Source organism: Gossypium arboreum, chromosome 13 (assembly GCF_025698485.1).
Source record: "Gossypium arboreum isolate Shixiya-1 chromosome 13, ASM2569848v2, whole genome shotgun sequence".
Taxonomy (NCBI): domain Eukaryota; kingdom Viridiplantae; phylum Streptophyta; class Magnoliopsida; order Malvales; family Malvaceae; genus Gossypium; species Gossypium arboreum.
In genome coordinates, this window is record NC_069082.1 from 2,030,766 (window position 1) to 2,049,568 (window position 18,803).

Here is an 18,803-nt window from a genome sequence, read left to right on the forward strand (position 1 = left end):
TATTTTCTAACTTAACCGATTTAACATACCACCAACCGAATTATATGGTATAAAGCAACCTTATCGAATCGTCTTATTTAAAATATATATTTAAGTTAATGAGAATATAAATATATTTAAAATAATTAAAATATATTAAATATTAAGTTAGTTGTTCCAATTATGAAATTGATCGCTCTTCTCTTTTCTTCAAATTAGTACTTACATTAAATAACTTATTTATTTCGAAATCTATCTTTAAATGAATATTTGTATTATTTATAAATTAATTTGTTTCTGATTGAATAATATGAATATTTTTGCAGGCAATCATGCAAGTTGATGGTTTAAAATTTAAATGGAATAAATCTCTTATTTATGTACTAATGAACGTGTAAAGTAATGCATCTAACATTTAAACAACTTGTTTAGTACTTTATTTATTTAAAATTTGATGATTTGCTGAAATTATTGTATAGAAAAAATTAATTTAGCCCATTTTAAAGAATATAAGCAAAACCAACCATTTTGTCATACATTCTAATTTAAGAACAAAATTATTCAAGTTTTATTTCAATTATTACGAACCCTCCAATTAAATAATTTTGGGTAAGATCACATACCGACCAACTTAATCTTGTAAACATTATTTTATTAGCAGGGGCTTTTATCCTATATAAAGTTTCGATTATTATCATTTATTTGCCGATTGAATTTTAACTTTATTGATATGGGTATTATTATTAATACAGGTGAATGTAAGTTTAAGCGCGCAAAAACGCATTATCCTCCAATTTATGAGTTAAGGAGAGACTATAGATAGTTCTATACATTGTGTCAAAAAGAGCAAATATGATCAGAACTTGTTCCTCTCAATAATATTATTTCCAAAATTTGAATTCGAACACTTTCTTTGAGAGTGTAATGTATCTTACCATTGCACCTAATATTTATTAGTTCATTGTATTTTTTTAACCAATAAAATATATGTAGATTTTTACATTATAATATGAAATTAACAATGACCACTATATTTTTATGTCTTTCTTTAGTCTATAAAGATTAATTCTTTCGAGGTTCAGAACTATCTTTTTAACAATGTTATTTCTAAAATTCAAACTTCACACAATATTCTATATTAAAATCTTTGAAAATAAATTCGATAGATTTTTTAATATATATATTTTGATGATATTTAATATAAAGTAGAGATATATAAAATCTTAATTTTTGAATCAAAGTATGACTTATAGAATTATAAAATATTAATAAATTTTAAAATTTTGTTTAGTATAAAGATGGATGAATTTGTGGATAGAATTAATTTACACATAAATTCTTTTTCCATTATAGTAGAGATGTTTATGGATTAAGTTCGACTTTTATATGATATTATTGTATTTTATATTTGTCTCTAAGCTTGACTCTATTTGAAATATGAGTCTCAAATTTTGTTCAAATCTATCAAAACTTGTAAATGGCCAACTTAATCTCGCTTTAAGTTTGTTTATATTATCTTTACAAAAATTGACTTTTTAATTTAATATGTTTTTCTTTTATTAAAATTTTAAATATAGATAATTTAACTTATTTTATTATAGATTTATTTTTTATGAGATGTAAATTATATATTATATATAAGAATAAAATAAAATAATATATTGCATACATGTGCAGATCAAGTTGAGCTCGGATTTTAAATGATAGAGCTCAAGTTTAACTCATATTTAAAACGGATCTATTTTTTCTTTTATGTTAATCTATATTTGGGTTTAATATTTTATCAAAATCCTCCCAAATATTGAATTTAAATGGATAATTCATCCTTTAAACAATTTACACCATACATTTGATTATTTCTTTTAGTACCATCACTTAAAAATTATTTTTTTGGTGAATTATAAGAGGAGGGTAAAGCTCTAATAGCAACACGACTAACGTGACTCGAACCCAGGCCATATTTGGGGCAGTGCTAAAACACGGGGTTCAAATTTTTTTTTAGTTTAATATTTTGTCCAACTCCTTTTAAATTTTCAAATTTAAATGAATAAGTTATTGATTAATTTTTTAGTTCCACCATTTGTTTACAAAGACTTTTTCCCTTTTCATAAAAGAATGAAAAAGAGTGAATTTACACGTGATGCTGAAAACAATCCAAAGTCTTACTAGTCTTGATATTGATCATATTTTAATAAGAGACTATTTATAAACCCACAAAAATATATACATGTTAAAATTGAAAGGAGAAAAAAATAGTAATTTTAAGAAGATGAGATTGAAATGAATACGTTAATTAAAACCAGTATAATTCAACTTGTTACCATGAATTGAGTAGTTTAATTAATTAAAATCAATATATTCATAAAACATAAGTGTTTACACAGAACAACTTTAGACAACAAACTAGCAAACCTAACATTGAGTAATGAGATAAAGACATCATTGATAAAACAATTTGGAAATATAGAAGACTAAGTAGGTGGGGCAGGTAATTCATCCTTGTCCAAAATATGAACTAAGAAAGATGGTTGTTGATACAATCAATTGAAGTCACACATCTCCTTTTCAAAACTTTGAAGAATTTCTTTCAAAATTTATGTAGCGAGTCCTTAGAAACATTCTTCCTTAGAGGGAGTTAATTGTGATAATGGGTGCAAAAAAATATGCATATTTGGAGGATGATTCCTATGCGTTGTACTAAAGGTCAAATGATTTGGGACCTATTGGGTGATTTAAGAAGTGATATAGATGGAAGTGGTTAGTGCTAGTTACAAGGGCTATATGCAATTCTAGTTGCAACTTAATATATATTGAAGACTTTCATGTGATCTAGTTTTCTTATTGAAGAGATTTGTTTTCCTTAGAAGACTAATTCAAGAATATCTCGAAAATTTCATTCCATATTGAAGGCTATATTGAAGATTAATTTTTTGGGAGATAGTGATTCACATTGATTGTACTTTAGCAAGCCATTAAATGTCTATTTAAGTGAAGGCTTGTCAATATAGATGAGATTAAGAGAAGACTTATTCTATTCAAGTGAGGAACTTATTTTAGTGCAAATTCATTGTAAGTAAGTTGTTTTTGTTGACCAATTTACAACTAAGCTTTTAAGGGGAAAGTCTTAGTGGGGAGAGTGATCTAGATTGAGTATAAGAATGTGGTTGCAACTTGGTGAGTAAGTTGGACTTAAGTCACATTTTGTACTTGTTGATTTATAACATATTACTTTTTAGGCAAGGCTCAAAGACGTAGGAAGTTCCTGAACTGCATAACCAAACTTACATGTCTATTTCTATTTTATAATTGTTAGTTATTCTAGTTGCAACTGAAAAAATATCTAAAAAGCAAATTCAATGAAGTAACATCAGTTAACTAGACTGCTTTAACATGATGACAATGAGTGTCCCTAAATATATTGTTAAGGAGTTTTGTGTTATTAGTTGGAAGCTATGGTGGCCAAGAAATTAATTGGTTTGGAGTGACAATGGTGTGCCTTGCAATATAGTTCTTTCACAAGCTCTCTCGTTCTTAAGGTAGTGGCAGTAGGTTGGCATTAAGCCCAACCATAGGCACTAGAACATCGACTATACTGGTAGCAAATAGGGTGGTAGTGGACAAGGGTTTTTTGAAGTGTTGGGTGGATGTAGCAAACTTTGTTGAGGAAAGGTGATACCATTTAGGTGTGGTGATATGATGACACATTGAGAATTGTTCAAGGTTTTTTCTTTTGTGGTTGAAAGGTAGTTTAGGCTTTTTATGGCTGACGCACTAAAATTTAGGAAGGCTTTGCAATGGATTTTGAGTAATCTAACCACAGATGGGATGGTCATTATTGATGTTTAGTTAATCTTCTTTACTATTAGATCCATTAAAGAAGATTGGTCTAAGTTTCGGAACATAATTCATGATTACATGAAGTGTATTCATCTAAGAGAAGATATTGGGGTCTTATGGACTAGAAGATCCAACAATGAGGTTGCTCATGAGCTTGCCAAAAATTCTACGTGATGGTTATGATTTGGAAGGATATGTAAAAAAAATTGTTTATAAAACTACTCAAGTTGATGTATCAAAATTGTTAATTATTTTTTCTAAATAAGCTTTTCTGTGATATCTAAAGTAATAAATCTAATTAAATAAAGTATATTTGTTCCAAGGTTCAAGAGATGTTTAAATCACAAGGGGTTTTAGAAGATGCCTATATTTTTTCTGGTCATTTCGAACTATATTCCAAAGTCTTCAAGCTTTCTACCTAATATGATCTTCTTTATTATTCTCAAACTCTACGATCTTTAGAGAGTGGAATTTAACTTAAAGAACTAAACACAGGACGGAAAATGAGAATTCATAAAAGAGTGGAAGTTGACTAGCCTTTATGTGAATATCCCAAACTAAAATAAACTTCTAGACTTGAATTATAATTGTTGGATGATTGCAATTGTAATATCACATATCTACAATCAAAACTCAAGAAAAATATAATTTATTCGAGTTCAAGAAAATCACTCATATAAATTTCCATTAAATTTTGATAGAGTTTTCCTTAATACTTATATTTTTGTGGTGTATTTTTTGGCTAGTTTAGGATATTTATAGAGAGTTATATGCAAAAGTTATATTCTTATTTGGAGCATATTAATCAATTTATTCAGAAGAGTTCAAGTCCAATTAGGACTTCTAAGACTTCATGGCCAATGAATCCTAAAAAAAAATACCCTCATTATGTCACGACATTTACAAACCCTAATGGACTAGTTGAGCTAATCCAAGTTTGATTCAATTATATGAGCATACTTCTCTTCTTCATGTGTAAGCTTACTTCTTTATTCACCAATCTATACAGGCACCTCAATCAAGCTATTCTCTCTACAAGCTTTACCCCTACCTTTGCCCTTATCCTTTTCCCTCCTTCCCTACCCCTTGTATTCTATATTCCTCTCACCCCTTTTTACCTATAATATTCCCAACTAAATTTTTACTTTTAAAATTATCTGTATTCAAATTTAGCTCTATCAAGCATATCTTTTTTAATTAACTTCTTATTTTCTTTTGACCAATCATCAATCCTCATTTTGAGACTTATCTTATTAAATTCATCAGTAAGAACAAAATTCTCAACCACATTACCTAACTCTTTCCTAAATAATGCTTCGTCCCTCTTATTTTTTAGTTCATCCTCCTCTGGTAGTTCAACAATGTATGTGCAAAGTAAGGTATTATTGGTGTTCACAACTAGTTTTTTTTTTTAATAATATATTCATTTTTTAGTATTGCGAAAATATAGGTTTAGGTTGTTGGCTATGAAAATTAATATAAAGTTTCTTTATGCATATTGGTATTGGTAATCTCATATTGTTTCTTTAAAATTTTGGTCATTTTACTCTTTGAATATTGGTATAAAGAAACCCAGTTGTTAGCTGAAAAGGATGATTGAAGTTTCTTTTCGATAGTTGTATGAGAAAATTTAGGTTGTTGGCTAAGAAGGTTAATTTAAGTTTCTCTATGAATAGTGGTATAAGTAAACTTAAGTTATTGGCTAAAAAGGTCAGTTGAAGTTTCTCTTTGACTAATGGTTTTGGTAATTTCAAATTATTGGCCATGAAAGCTGGTTGAATCTGTTTTCTAAATAGTGATAATCTCAGGGTGTTGGCTATCTAATAAACTATTAGGTTGTTTAATATTGGTATTATTTGAACTCTTCTTAACGTCAAAAAATCACAAATGAATTTGATTATAATTCCCACCTAATCTAATTCCTAGCACACTTTTTTCACCAATTATCCCTGATCCAATATTCTTCCTCGTTCTTGATTGATCAACACATTTCCTTTTTACACTTACCTTTAATCTAACTCCAATAACATTCACCTCCTTATCGTATCTAGATCAACATTCTCTCTACTCAACTCCTTTATGATCTCTAATCTAATCCAAGACTCTCTTACCCCTCTTATCACACCTAATTTAAATTGGTGTCCACATTTTACCTCTTTCCCTTCCTTTATCTTTGTTTATTTCCTCTCATAATTCCTAGCTTGATAAACTAAATACCTCTTCTCCCTCAAATCATAACCAATTTCTCACTAGAGTTACCTTTAATTAAAGGTCATTTCTCCTATTTATATCTCTTTTTTCCACATAACAAACTTTTTTGAGCAATTTTTACCAATATGACTAATCAATCCACAATTATAACGATAACCATTAAGGTTTTTATATCTAATCGAAGCCCAGATCCATTATTTACTATATCATGGAACACAGAAGCCTGCATCAAGCTATCATTGACCTCCCTCTTAATCATTGTCCTCGAGAAGCTTATGCCAATTCCATTTCTAGTTAGAAATTACGAATCTTTATAACTCTCATTAACTTCCGACCAATTATCATCGCTTCCTCTTTGATAACCATTCAAGAGGAAGACAGTGAGATGATGAGTCACAAATAGAAAGAAGATTTTGAATTAGGGTCTGTAACACCCCTTACCCGTGTCCGACACCTGAATAGGATACGAAGCATTACCAGGCTTAAACATACACATACATGTAAAATCGGGCCATAAAATTTCAACCAATTCAAAAACATTCAAACACATGCATATTGTCCTTTATACGGGCCTACAAAGCCCAAAACATACATCGGGGGTGGTTCGGGACTAAACTGAGAACTTTTGAAAATTTTACAACACTTAGGGAATTTTCCATGTATAAAGAGTCACACGCCCGTGTGGATTAGGCCGTGTGGTCACACACGCCCGTGTGGCTTGGGACACGTTCGTGTCCTCAGCTCGTATAACTCTCTGTTTATGACATCAGCAATGAAATGGGGTCAACGGCCAAGTCACACGCCCGTGTGCTAAGGCTGTGTTCCCCACACGGCTAAGACACATGGCCGTGTCCCTTCCCGTGTGGCCAACGCTTAGGCTATTTTCCAAGCCTTGGTCAACCATAAACCCTCATACATTTATACATCATCAAAGGCATATAACATGACCTTCATTTAATGATTAAACATCTTCATTTAGGCCACAAACATAGCATTTGCATGTCATGATTCATGTGTTTTACACACTCATTTGGCCTTATCTATTATGATATCACTTATACTTTTATTCATGGTTACCATCATACCAAAAGATTTCAACTTAATCATCAAACATGCATATTCAAGGCTAACTCATAACCTTATAACATACCAACATATTTCACATGTGTAGAATAACATGCTTCTCTAAGACATTGCATACCACATCAAGTCGCATACTCACATCACATGAAACTTTTAAGCTTGTGCATGTACATATAATAGGGTTACAACCCAATAATCAATATAAGCCACATCTCATGGCTATATACAATAGAATCATCATAAGCCAATACATTTGGCCAAATCATGAAACACGTATACCAAAAGGCTAAGTCTCTATACATGCCACTCACTTGAAAATGCTTAAGGTTTATTAACACACCAAATTGATAATTTGATAGTGTGATCCTGCCTCCAACGATCTCCAACCCCAAGCTAACCTGACAACACTAAAGAAATGAAAATGAGGGAGTAAGCTTTACAGCTTAGTAAGTCCATATGAAAATAATAAGAAATAAGTCAACATGCTTCTCAAGGTAATACAATCATAATTACACATTTACTTATGTTCTGGTCAAGCTATTTTCTCGAGTCATAGTTACTAAATTATTTATATCTGGAGCTATGGAACTCCAAATTAAGATCCGCTAATTTTCCCTGAAACTAGACTCACATATCTTCTTACGATAAAATTTTTAGAAATTTTGGTCTAGTCAAAATGTACAGTTTATTCTTTAAAGTTACCCTTGTTCTGCTGTTTGACAGCTTCGACCTTTCTTTACTAAAAATTAATTATTTCATAGTATGAGATTCGGATAATGTTCTTGTCTATTTCTCTTGAAATTAAACTCATTAAGGATTTAGTAATATGAATTTTAATCCATAATTATTTTTTCAAAATTTTTAGTGATTTTCTAAAGTTAAGACAAGGGAGCCTGAAATCACTTTGACCCTATCTCACAAAAATTCAAATATCTCATAATACAAAATTCTTTTGCTTACACTGTTTTCTCTATGTGAAACTAGACTCAATGAGCTTTAATTTTATATTTTGTTCAGTCTCTAATTTGATTTCCATAATGGTGGATTTTCAAAGTCGGACTACTGCTACTGTTCAAAACTGTTTTAGTGCAATATGATGATAACTATCATAAGTTCATTTTCAACTAATCATGGACTCGCCATTTCATGGATTCCATGTTTAATTACACAAAAACATAATAATATAACCATAAAGATTATTCATCATTCAAGCCTTTTTGCATACTTATCATATGTTCATATATATATACATATACATATACATAAACTTTCTCACCATAAGTCATTCTTCATCAAGGCATTACTCATGAGTTTAGTGTACATACCTGTACTCACTCGTAGTATATCACATAACCATACCTTCTTTAACATGCCCTCCTTGGGTCTTTCATCACATTATCTATTGCATTACCCGTTGAACACTCGTAATACTATTGCACACGCAGAATAAGTTGCACATAAGTGTCACATATACATACGTAGCCAAGGCTACCTCATAACATGTAACGCTCGCAATGGAGCTACTCACGGGCCTGCTTATAAAAGTTATCGGTCAAGGTGTAACTACACGGGCTGCTCACATAAGCTGTCAGGTATTCGACCCACTCAAGGATTACCTAGCCACCGATAGGACACACAAGACCATTGCTCGGAACCCAATTACATGTATCGCATCCATTATGAACTCAGACCAACTCAACGAGCTCGAATGCCACATATATATCACAAACCTAGACCAACTCCATAAGTTAGGATTTCCTAATTCCTAGTGACATGTCACTTGTATCCTAAACTATTCCTAAGGTTCAAACGGGATTCTTTCTCATGTGTATATAACGTTTACACTTGCTTGTGATGTTGTGGATAACGACCATAATATCATTCGTACTTACAACACCATCATTAGACATAACATACATAATCATAATAAAATATTTTCAACATAATATCAACACATCAAAACATACTATATTGTCGCATTATTTACACATGTACTTACAATTCATGTAATATCAAGCATTAACATTCAAATATAACATTGCAATATTAGTATCACACGAACTTACCCCGATACCAAAAATGGCAAAAAGGGACCTAATCGTTAATTTCTCGTTTTTCCCCCGTTCTAGGTTCGAACCTTGATTTCTTTGATCTATAATTACATTTAGACTATTTATTAGTCACATTAGTCAATGTGATCCAAAAATCATACTATGGAAAAATTATGTTTTTACCCCTAAACATTGTCATATTTACACTTTTACCCCTAGGCTCGTAAAATGATTTTCATTCAATTTCTTTGTACTTTAAGCCTAGTCGAACAAATTTCATAACTACATCATCCCTCAATTTTCACTAATTTACACTTTTATGACAAATTTTATAACTTTTACAACTTAGTCATTTTATGCATTTTTACCGAAAATCACTAAGTAAAAGTTATTTCTCTAACCATAAACTTGCATAATCTACCATTAAACATCAAAATACACACATATTTATCATGGTTAAAAACCCTAGACTTCAACCATATCTCAAAATGTTGGTAGAAATAGATAGATCGAGTGATAACGACTTTAAAAACGTAAAAATCATTAAAAATGGGGCTAGAATGGACTTACGATGGAGCTTGGAAAGTTTTGAAAACCATAAAATGGTCTCCCATTGAAAAATTCAGCCATGGCATGAAAAATGAAGAAGATGACATCTTTTTTTCATGTTATTTTGGCTTTTTAGCCAAATTACTAAAATACCCTTAATGAAAAACAATTTAAAACATACCTAACAATGTCCATTTTTTTCCACAACTTAGTTAATGGTATAATTACCATATAAGGACTCCCAATTTAAAATTTCATATCAATTAGACACCTCTAGTTCTAGAACTCAAGTTTTGCCACTTTTTACAATTTAGTCCTTTTGACTACATTGAGTGCCCAAACGTAAAAATTTTTGAATGAAATTTTCAAAAAATAATTCCGTATAATTGTAGACCATAAAAATAGAATAAAAAAATTTTATTGTGTTAGATTGTAGTCGTGAAACCACTGTTTCGACTAGACTCTAATTCGGGATGTTACAGGGTCAAATGAAACATTCAATGAAAAGCATTATGATGTGGTAATTAGTAGTGAGGATAGAGGTAAAATTTTGGTGAAAGGTTGGATTTTAGGGTTGATGAAATGGTTGAGTATAATTCATATACTTATGGCAATTTTCTTGAATACGAAGAAAAGAGAGACTTGTGAAATTTGATGTTGTCAGCGAGGGTGATAGGAATTTGAATTTGGACTTTTCTAATTTTGGGGCCCTAATGGAGGGAATTTGTATACGTGTAGCAATTAAAAATATTGATGTGGGTTAAGACTCTATTAGGGATTGGGGTCTTGAATGGTCCAAATGTTAATTTTAAGATGAATTTATTAGATGGGTTGGCTCGTCCCTTACCCATAGTGGAATCAAGGGGTGAGTAGGATAATATCCTTAACTAATATTTTTCTGATTGGGTCTTAGATAGTCCCTTACCTAATTTCTACTAACCTAGTTTTGGGATCTGACATTCGGTTTGGATATTAAGTCTATTGTTGTTTTTTCTAATTATGTATGATTCTTGGTGCTTTAGATTTTTGTGATTGTAGCATTGTAAAAAATTTTAGTTTTTTTAAAGGTCATTTGATTGTGTCATACATAGGTGTAAGTGTCTTTTTGGTTGATTGATTTATGGAGACTTCAATAAGGGGGTGTTAGGAATTTTAGGGTCTTTTGTGTTTTCCATGTGTCCATTTTGGATGATGATGATGATGAAGTGTTTCCTTTTTTTTGCTTAAATGGTGTGGTAAAAGGATCTTTGCAATTTTGAGTTTCTTGGATGGTTATGGGGGTTTGAGGTGCATGCTGATGGTGAATTGTTGCTTTGGTTCTAAATTGGTTGTTGTATTGTTGAGTTTGGTAATGCTTCCTATGTGGTTTTTGTTATGTTTCATCTTCTTTCTTTTTTGGATTTGAGTACCCTACAGTGGAGTTGGTTATTGAGTAAGATTATTTTGTGGCGATGTTGATTTTGGTTTTTGTTATTTTGTTCAGGGGCTTTATTAAGTTTTGATAGTTTTGTTAGCTCTTATAGAAGCTTGAAGGCTTGTGGAATATAGTTTTGGTTAAGGTTTTTATCATGGTGTTTGTGTGTTTTTTTTCAAGGCTTTTATGGTGTTGTAAGCATTGTATGGTGTTCTTTTCCTTCCTACCTTGAAGGTATGTGTTTGAGGGTGTGTCTAAAACTTTTTATCTCTTTTTTAATAAAATTTATTGGCTTAGCAAAAAAAATTGTCTTGGGAAAATCTATCTTCAAAAAGACTAGATCTTTCTAGTTTTTGAATTGAATCAGGAAACCCATAGTTGATTATAAACTATCTTCAATCACTCTCATGCTTCACTTTTCAAATTGAAATAATATTGCATAAACATTTTCGCCACTTCCTTAATGTTGTAGGCCAATTTAACCCCATGACCCATTTACATTTTACAAGCCTGTTTACAATATTAGCCCAATTACCCAAACCCGAATGGCCCATTTTACACCCTCAACCCCTTACAAACTCATCAGACCCACTTAAGCCCATTAAACCCAATCCCTAAACCCATCAAAACCCGGAGCCCAACAACCAAACCCAATACAAAACAGACCCACTACCCAAACCTCCCCAGCAGACCCAAATTTACCCACTAACCCAATAACCCCAACTACCCAAAACCCTAGCCCCTAAATTCGGCCAACCACCCTCTGCACCCCACCGTCCGTGCCAATTCCCTGCACACAATAGAGAGATAAGACAGAAACAATAAGAAAATAAATGTAGAAGGATTATAAAAACCCGAATGAAAGATTGTAAGAGGTTCGGGATTTCAAAATCAGAAAAAAAAGCATTCGGCAGTTCAAGCAAAAAACATAATACATGCATTAGTTTTTAGCAAAAGAACAACAACAGATCAATACTATAAATCGATTAAATCAAGATCGACATCAAGAAAGGTGATAAAAAATCTATCTTCTTCCTTTTACGAATCTGTTTTTTTTCCTCTTTTTGCTTTTCTTTTTTTCTCCCATATTCTAACACACACACACACACACACACACACACACACACACACACACACACACATATATATATATATATATATATATATATATATATATATATATACATACATTATACTATTAAGCAAAAAACAATTTAAAAATATTACCTTTTCCGGCCACCTTACACGGTGGCCGACACCGGAGAAGGTCCGGTGCCCCCTGGCCGGAATTCCTTTTCTTTCCCCCTCTTTTTCTTTTTTTTTTTCCTTCCCCGGTCCCAAATGAATTTTTTTTTTAATTTTTTATCTTTTATAGGGGACCAAAACGGTGCGTTTTGGTCCCCCCCGGTTTAAACAAAAACGACGTCGTTTTGGACCCGGGTCGGGTAGACCCGACCAGCTCCAGATAAGATCCGCGTGTTTTTTTAGGGAGGGGCTATTTGCGCAATCGGTCCTTCCGTATTTTTGGTGTTTTAAATCAGGTTTATATTTATTTACAAATTGGCCCTATTAATTATTGCGCTTTGCAATTTGGTCCCCATGCATACGCTGCGTTTTGATAACTGGGAATATTGCGCTCTTGGTCCCTCTAAGTCACATGCGCGTTACAATTTGGCCTTATGCCCTATTTTATTTCTAATTTCGCCCCAAAATTGTGTTTTATGTTCGATTTAGTCCTTTTGTTAGTTTACTGCTTTATTTTCAATTTACTTGTTTTCATTTTCTGTTATTTATTAATTATAATATTTATATTTATTATATTTATTGTATTTATTATATGTCTTAGTGTATAATCTTTTATATATGTATGCGTATGTAATATACTTATGTATTATATTATATATATGATTTTTTTATATATTATATATATGTATTTTAATATTATGTTATATATATTATATACATATATTTTCAATATTATTAATTATATTTTCTTATAATCTTCCATGTATATATTTTTATATCATATATATGTTCCTAAATACTATGTTATATGTATATATATTTTAATACCATGTTAGTATTATTTTGTACTATCTTATGTGTAAATCTTAAATACTATATTATGCATGTATTTTAAACACCTTATTTTTATGTATGTCGTGTACATTTTCTCACATTTTACCACATACGTATATACATTTTTATTGTATTATGTACATGTTATTGTATCTATTTCACCCTATTATATTTATTATTAATATTGGTTGATTTTATTATACCGGTATATATATACTTTCTATATAGTACTATTTTCATATATCCTTATAGTTATTACTATACCTATTATGTTATTCTAATGATATTATGTATTCATTTTAAAATATATATATGTATTTATGTAGTATTATCATGTATATTTTTATTTCTATTAACCATATATTTTACACTACTTCATGTATATATTTTTATCCTTATTTATTGTCCTTAATCTTAGTACTGTTTTATTATATATGTATAAATTTGATATATATAGGTGTATATTTACGTAATAGGATTTTTTATATATATCATTATTCCCAATATGTATATATTATGTAAATATTTAAATATTATATTACTTATGCATTTTTTCGTGTATATACTTTTTAATATTGTATTTTCATCATACATATACTTGAATACTATGTTATCTTTTTACATATTATATCATGTATATATATATATTTTTATATACGCTATGTATATACATCTTTCAATATTTATTATTATGTATAAACTTTAACATTACTAGTTATATATATTTTATCACTTCATGTATGGTTCAAATAATATATATAGTGTATTTCTAACATTATCACTACTTATATATATATATATATATATATATATGTTTTGACGATACATGTTCTTAATATCATTTTTATGTATGTATATTCATTGTTTTCTCGTATTTGATACTATTATTACATTTAATCTTGCATGCACCGTTATTATTTTTTTAATATTATTGTCATATTCATTATTTGCTTCAATATATTTCCGGCTCTCTTATTTATTTTTATTCCATATCAGTTTGCTTTGCATTACCTCAAAAATCATATTATTATTTTCTAATTAATTTCAATAATCAAGGCAATGTACCGATTTAACATTAAGTCGTCGAATTTCATCGCTATGTTGGATGGAATTTGTCGGTTCGTGTTAAAACGGTATGTCCTTCTCAAAAAAATCTAAAAAATTGAAAATTCTTGTGTTGTAACCAAATCACGGCTAAATGTTACATTGAACTCGTATTTTTGAAAATCAAGACAACACGTGTTTATAAGATACCAATTTTGGGCGTCGCGAGGGTGCCAATACCTTCCTCGCGTGTAACCGACTCCCGAACCCTAATTTTTATCTGGCTCTTGACGTAGACCTAAACCCGGCCTTCTTTTTTTTTGTTTTAAAAAGAAATTTAATAGGTTTCCGATCGCACCTAGAAAAAGATCGGTGGCGACTCCCTTTTTATTTCAAAATCAAACCTCAGTCTTTAAATTTTCAATCAAACACCCTAATTAAATCGCCACAATTAGTGACCAAAAGTAAAATTTTTACGTCGCTACACTTAACACACAGGATTGTGTATGTTGTAAATACCCATTAATATGCCTAGCATCCCTTTTTAATAGCACTCTCTTTACCTAGATCTTCCCAACTACCACAAAACTCGTTAGGTCTTTATCTTGCTCATCCTCTTCCTCCAAGATAATATCCATTGTATCCCTTAAAAAAACTAATTATGTCCCATCTAGGGTTTTCTAATGGCAACTAGTCAACTTTTATCACTTTGCTCACAAAATGTAAACAGTAAATCAATGAAGGAAAACCTAGGTATAAAAGGAAACAATTTGATTTAAAGTAGGTGTGAATGCAAAAGGGGGGCAAGCACGGGCCCTCACCCTCCAAAATGAAAAACTATATTTCAATCCCCTTAAAATTATTAAATTATAAATTTATATATGATAAATTATATTTTACCTCCTCTAAAATAAAATAAAAAATCTATTTAATCCTTTTCAAAAATATGATATCATAAACTTATACAAAATCAAATTATATTTTAACTTTTTAAAAGTTTATACCTCAATTCCCACCTTCTAATTGAAAAAAATTCTACCCAAAGTATGCAACAATCTTATCCAATTCCATTTAATCAATAATAAAGCATGAAACTTGCTACTTAATAATTAATGACATATTACAATTGTCAAAATTTGCCTTACCAAACAAGATAGTTATCAATTTATGGACAAAAAATAAAAATAAAAATGAGAAGATAAATAAGTGAAGAAAGAGATGTAATGGAATCCAATTTCTTATCTGCCAAATTCTAGCCAAAATTAAATAAATTTGCAGGTCAAAAGTAGAATGACAGATGCCTACAACCCTATTTGCCAAATTATTTCATCCACAAACTTTGACCTAATTGCTAGTTGGACATAGGAATTCTTTGAATATAAAATTTATAGTCAAAACATATCATTCCAAAATCATAATAAAATTACAAAAAATATACTCATCATGTAATTGTTTGGTTCCCCCCTTTTTTTTATAAATATATATAGAAAAGTGAGATATTAGTAGGTCCCTGACCCTTAAAATAGAAATTTTTAAATTTTAAAATTTTAAATTAATAAAAATAAAATTATATATTAATTCTCTAAAAATAATAAAAATTAATTTAATCCTTTAAAATTATATAGATATAAGCTATTCAAATTATGAAATTATATTTTATAATTATAAAAATTAAAATTTAATTTCTATAAAAAATTCTTTGTCTTCGTTCCTGTACAAAAATTAAATGATTAGAATGAGTCAAATTTTTTATTAATTATAAAAAAACTAATCGAATATTTTATAATTTTACTTTCATTTAAAAATTCAATTTCACTTTAAATTTAATTGAAATTAGATTTTATCATATTCATAAGAGTGAACGAAAATATTTTATATTAAAAATATATATACAAAATATTTAATGAATGAGTATTAGTGGGGTGATAAGGATATTTTATAAGAACTTGTCGGTCTTGTAGTTGATATCTAAATAATATTTTTCAATTATTTTATTTAAAGATTATATAAAAATATAAAAAGATTAAAATATTCTTATAATAATATTAGTTATCTTTTAAAGTAAAAATAATTTAATAATTTCACATTTGAATTAATATTAAATTAATTCATGACACTAATTTAATTAGTCGTATAAAAATAAAAACAATAAAAAAAGGTCTGTTTCAGTACGAGAATCTTGTTAGATCTACTATTGAATTTCAAGTTGTTTATTAGTTAGAAATAATTATTTTAATTATCTTCAATTGGTTCCAATAGAAAAATAAATAAAATTGAAGCAAGTGGGACTGAAAATTCTCATAGCCAAGGAAGCCTAATCAATGACAACTCAACCATATATTTTCCATCTTATAATTTATTTTCTAATTGTTTTTGGGCTAATATTCATACACCACAATCTTAAACCATGAGTTATTTATAATTATATTTAGATTTATATAATAAACAGAGAAGTTAAAATACAATTTTACCATTATTAATTTAAAATTTTATAAATTATAAACGAGTGATAACAATGAAAAAATGGATGAAATTTCTGGTAATCCAAATACCAAAAAGATTCGTTTCAAGGACCCGGGGTCTAATATTGAAGATGTGATGGCTTTCGTAGAAAAATATAGTTATGGGGAAAGACTCCACTGTTTCTAATGGGGAGAGAGATTCAAATGCTACCAATGAGACTTTCTCCTTCCTAAAGGTGATGTTAAGAAGTTAATAGTCAATGGCATTCCCGCTATTGATTTCTCAGATTGAGTTTAGAAATTATTAGTTAATGACATCAATTCATTTGATATTAACATTTAAATTTATCATTTCATGTCATTCAACATTACAATAGAATTGATCAAATAATACCACTAGTTAAGTGCCAATCTTTATACCATTTAAACAATCAAAGCCATTTATGTATCAAACATGTATACCTTTGACATTAAACTATTAAATTTTCATGTTCAATCAATACCATTTAACCTTTTAACTTACCATTCAGATCTCTTTCTGAAGTTTACTGACTCATTTGTATTCAATTCAACTCGCAGGGCTCGATTCTAAATGGATCGCATTATCTTTTATACATTTTCTTATCGTGAAATGAATTACATATATGCACTCATATAGTTCCATATTATTACATCATTTCATATATTATTATCAATTCATAATTTCATACCATTTCAATTCAAATCATACAATATATTAGTTTACCAAAATTTATTTTATATCATTTTTTGTTTTCAAGTTTTGATTTCAATATTTCACCCAATGGAATCTGGTAAAACTTATTAGAATACACGAATTAACCACACCACATCAAGATAGCTCGTATGAGCAAAACTACTCCACATCAAAGCATTGAAGTGCCAAGCCTGTAAGAATCAAATGCATATTCATATGCAAATGCATCCCTCCACCACACCAAGGTCTTCGTAGGGACAAATAATACTTGATAATCCACACCAGATGCTGGATTTTGATATAACCTGTCATAATCTCCATACCATCAAATATCCTATACGAGCGCGCATAAGACCCTATTGGCATGCCAATTGTATCCTAACCTTTTATTAAGTTCACATGGGCATCAAGTATTCATATTTGCATTATCATACCCTATAATCATTCATATTCACATATGTAATCATTTACATTTACCTATCATACCCTGCAATCGATCACATTTATATTTTCATACCTTGTACACTATACGATAACATAACAATCATTTGTTTCATATTTCATTTCAATTCAATCCAATTAATATATAATTTCACATCCAATTTCAAAATCAAATTTCGCTTCATCATCTAAACACAATATCTCGTATCATATAACATGTTTCAATTTATTCTTATATTACAAATCATGTCTCACGAAATCATACTACTTTCCATTTTATTTAATTTAATCCACTATCTCGATAATCAATATCAATCATAGCAAATCAATTCATACGATTAATATTAACTCACGTCGATACTCAATCATGCAATATAACATGGATATGAAAAGAACAAAATTGAACTTGAATCATAAAATCATAAACTGAAATCTCGCATCACTCGTCAAATACTCTTGCTTTTCCTTTCCCTCTCGATGGTCCTGCGTCGTCTTTAGCTACGTACAATAATACGATAGGTAAAAGATATCAATTTCCATCAAATTCACATTTAAATACAAAGTCAAGCATATTTTGCATTTTATTCAATTTAGCCCCTAAACTTGGGCTAGACATATCTTTCAATATTTAGTTTTGGATCAAAATCCAATTTCACATTATTTCTTTAGGGACCCTATAATTTTATTCCTAGCATAATTTCATAACATGTTTTCAATTTATTCAGTTTGGTACCTAATGTAACAAAGTTAACAACTATGCTTATTAAGCTTTACAATTTAGTCATTATTATAATCTAATCTTAATTTCTATCAATTTCAAGTCTAATTCTTCAATTTCTCAACAATGATAACTTGTTAAAATTTCAACAATTGAACAAATTGATACATGAGCTAGCTAAATCAAGCTTCCATGACCATATATCTATAAAAATTACATG